Source organism: Grammomys surdaster, unplaced genomic scaffold (assembly GCF_004785775.1).
Source record: "Grammomys surdaster isolate TR1022 unplaced genomic scaffold, NIH_TR_1.0 99, whole genome shotgun sequence".
Classification (NCBI taxonomy): domain Eukaryota; kingdom Metazoa; phylum Chordata; class Mammalia; order Rodentia; family Muridae; genus Grammomys; species Grammomys surdaster.
In genome coordinates this window covers 1516119-1520210 of record NW_021604578.1, presented here as the reverse complement: position 1 = coordinate 1520210, position 4092 = coordinate 1516119, and the positions used below count along the sequence as shown (strand labels likewise).

General features: G+C 44.5%; 1 non-coding gene across 1 annotated transcript; it reads left to right on the top strand.

The window, feature by feature from the left end:
* Positions 1-2464: 2464 nt before the first annotated feature.
* On the top strand, positions 2465-2594 carry LOC114636319. Its single transcript, XR_003713607.1, has one exon. It is a non-coding gene; the product is annotated as a small nucleolar RNA SNORA17 (small nucleolar RNA).
* Positions 2595-4092: the final 1498 nt, after the last annotated feature.

Below are 4092 nucleotides of genomic sequence, written 5' to 3'. Positions count from 1 at the left end.
ATGTCATCAATTTAGAAAAAATCCTGCAATTTTGTCTGTTTGCTGTGTAATTTTCAGAACGTATCAAAGTTAACAATCATATTTGAGACCAGTTCTATACCCTAAAGGAGGCAGTGGGCAATGAAGTCCCTCCTCTGGCAGCCATCTTGACCTGGGGACTATATCATCCCAAGTGATCCCATGGTGGATCTGGTCTGCATACTGCCTAGTGGCTACATGAGCCCATCTTTGTTCCTCAGGAGTGAAGGTAGAAGCTTTTATGACATAAAGATTATGACAGAGTTGGATCATAGGCTCCAAAGGCATTGAAACTCTTTAATGTAGGCAGAAGTGTTGGTAGAGAAGGAACCTAGCCTCTTTGTAATCTGGTAGAGGTTCTACAGGGAGAAAGGGATATGAATAAGCCCCTCAGCTCCTGCCCCCTCCTGGAGTGGGCAGAAGGGAGTAGGGGCCTTCCAGGACCAAATGTGAGATGCCACAGGGGAGAATCCAGGTGGGGCAGGAGAGTATGTGGACAAAGACCAGAATGTGAGTTATAGGATCAGAGAAGAAGAAGAGTACAGAGTGGGCAGGGAGGAACAAAGAGGAGGGGGAGGAGATGGGTAAAAGGAAGACAGATGATTATCAAATGGAGCCTATGGTACTGAAGAAGAGGTGCGGACAGTGGGAAGACAGAGAGAAGAGGAGGAAGGTGGGTAACCAGAAAGAGGCTGGCCCTTGGCCTATGTTCCAGAGAAGATGGAAGGAACAGGTAGGGATGGGGGGGGGTCCAAGTCCACAGATTAATGATTGTTTTGGGGGTGCTGTAACCTTGGCCAACAAGACTTGGTCCATCAAGCATTGATTTCAGAGGAAATGGCAAGAGCTCAGTCCACTTGCCTGTATGCTGACAAGAGATTCCAAGGTCACGGAGGATGTGAAAGTCTAGTGTGCGTTCGGATGGCCACTTAGATTCATTATCTAGAGTGCACTGGAACCAAGCCACAGAGCAAAGTAGGACCAGGAGTTTTGAATTCAAGTTCTATGATGAACCCAATTTAGATAATTTTCACAGCAGACATCCAAGAGGTGTCTAGGGATAAATTTTAGACCCAGTAGCACCCATTTTTCCAGCCTTTACCAGAAAATCCTGAAACTATGGGGGTGTATTCTCAGTTTATAGTCTAGAATTGAATAGTTTTTTAGGAGGCAGTAACCTCAGATAAAATGACTCAGTATCAAAGGCTCCCCCAGAAAAAAAAAAGACCTTTTTCGAATAGGCTAGCCCTGGCATGGCCAAGACTCAGCAGAGAAATCTCAAAAGGTCATGGACCTGTAAGATTAGGCAGAAACTTGAGATAATTCATAGGGTGTAAAGTTGATTGTATATAGCAGAGAGAAGGATAGGAGAAGAGAAGTGGTCCCCATGTACAAATGGCAGGTTTATTTGGGAATGGGCTCACAGGTGAGTTCTTCAGTCTCAGAATTCAAAACTGGGAAAAGTCACAGGCTGACTATGGCATGGAAGCTTTTTATAGGCTATGGGGATTTGCTTGGCTGCTGACCTCAGACCAGGTGAAGCATATTGAGACAGCTGTCAGGAATGTCAGGAATTCAAGACCAGGCCATTTATTTATTTATTTATTTATTTATTTATTTATTTATTTATTTATTTATTTTCCTACTCAGAGGCTTTTTGAGTGAGCAGGATAGGAGGGAAAGGGAGGAATGGAATTTGCTTGACCGTGTGAAGGAACGGGACAAGCTAGGGACTTCCCAGATGCACAATCAAAGGAAATAATACATGCACATATGCATTAAAACTAAGGAAACATTCCAGTAGTGGCATATAGTCTGTCTTAATCACTCACTGTTCTATTACTGTGAAGAGACACCATGACCGAGGTAACTCATACAAAAAAAAGCTTTTAACTTGGCTTGCTTATAGTTTCAGAGATTTGGTCCATTATCATCATGGCAGGGAGCATGGCAGCAGGGAACATGGACGCAGGCAAACGTAATGCAGGAACAGTGGGTAAGAGCTACATCATTATCCCTAGGCCTTAATATAAGGATACAAGAAGAGAAACACTTTGCCAGGTGTAGACTTTTGAAAAGCTCCTACCTAAAAGATATTCTTGGTAGCCAACCTGGTATGTTGGCATATATCTGTCATTTCAACACTCAACAGCCTGAGGCAGGATAAGTAAGCTCAGCCTGGGCTACACGTCAAGACCATGCCATGTACAACAGAAATCCATCATAACAAAGACAAAACACAATTCAATATTCAGTTAACAAATGAATTACTCTTTCAGTGTCAGGTCCTGTTATAGACACTTGGATATTAGATGGTAGATTATTATTCTCAGGTGGTTTAATTCCAACTGGGACAAGTCAACTAAAGAATACCTGCTAGAACTGATTTCTGTAACTGAAATGAAACTGTATTTTATGACAGTGACTCATTAAAAATGCAACATGCCCTGTCTCTAGAAGCATTACAGGTATGTCTTCTGTGTCACATATGCATCAGTAGGTGGGACAGAGGAGACAGGCTATGCCTACACCCTGCTTTTACCCATGAGAATCTGAATGACTAGTCGCTTAACATTTCCTGAAAAATCAAAAACAAAAAACAAGCCCCCGGAAGACTACAAGTCTGGCATCAGGGGGCTGGGACAGGGACCTAGCCTGAGATGACCACCACAAAGGCCCCAGTGGTTTCTAGGATATCCAGCAAGCTGGAGACCAGAAGAACTCCTACTGTGACTGAGGGCTGAGCCTGAGACAGACTCAGATTTTCCAAGGGGACACTCATGTGGGCCAGGGAAGGATCGAGCCCAAGATGATCACCAGAACAATGCCATGGGGCCTGGACAGGGAGCTAACCTAAAATGACCACCAGTTGAGCACCACAGAGGCCTGGGGGTACAGATGACCCCTGCACAACACCATAATGTGCAAGTTGGGCATATCACTCCTAAAAGCAGGCCTTATAGGTGAGCCAGCCCCAAGCATATGAATGTGGGAGATCTGGACCTACGACTTTTCTCCCTTGCAATAGAATTGATAAGGGAGATGCCCTCTTCTCCATTCTCTCCTTACCACCTATGGCAGGCAGGAGAGCTGTCTTGGGGTTATCAGAGCAGGAGAGCTGGCCCCGCCCCTCACCTGATGCAGCACTCAGGAAAGCAGCCCTTGCATCTCACCTGGGCAGCACAGTTGAGCTGGCCCTGGACGTTGGGGATGAGCTGGCCCCAAGGACAAGACCATGGGAGACCTGGCCCTGCCTCTTGTCTGCTCAGCAGTGGCACTGACAAGGGAAAGAAACATTCTTCCCTTCATCACTTCATCGCTTGCCATCTATGGGAGTGGTGGCTATGACTTTCCCTGGTGGCACCTTGACTAGGCAGCAGTCAAGCTAGTCTTGGTGTTGGCAGTTTCAGGTGAACTGACCCAGAGGGCATAAGAGTAGGAAAGCTAGTGGTCTGAACAGCTCAGATACTTACTTCTCAGACCCAGATCCAGGGCTTTGAATTCATCTACCCCAACATTTACCCCATGGATGAATTTCTAGAATGCCTGAAGGGGCCAGTCCTACAGATCTAAAAACTGTAGGATCTCTATGACACAGAGGAAAAATAGGACAACTGAGAGGAGTCCCAGTGAGGTACCAGTATCAATAGCGTAAGAGAAGTCAGAGTCCTCATAACGGACCGAGTCTTTGCAATGAACATTTGCAAGCAAAGAAGTATAGACAAAATGGTTTGCCAAGGAATACACTATGACACACCACAGCTTCCATCATGATTTTTTTTGTTTTGTTTTGTGGGAGGTTGTAAGCATGGAGAGCAGGTATGAGGGGAGGGATAGATGAGTGCAATTAGGGTACATAATGTGAAATTCACAAAGAACCAATAAAAAGTAAAAAATAAAAATAAACTAAAAAACCAATGTGCCTCTTAGCTTTTCCTAAGTGTCTAATAGCTATTAAGTTCTTTATATTTACTAATATAACTCTACTGCAATAGTTCTTAACCTTCTTAATGCTGTAACTCTTTAATACAGTTCCTCATGCTGTAGTGACCCCTAACCAGAAAATTATTTCAT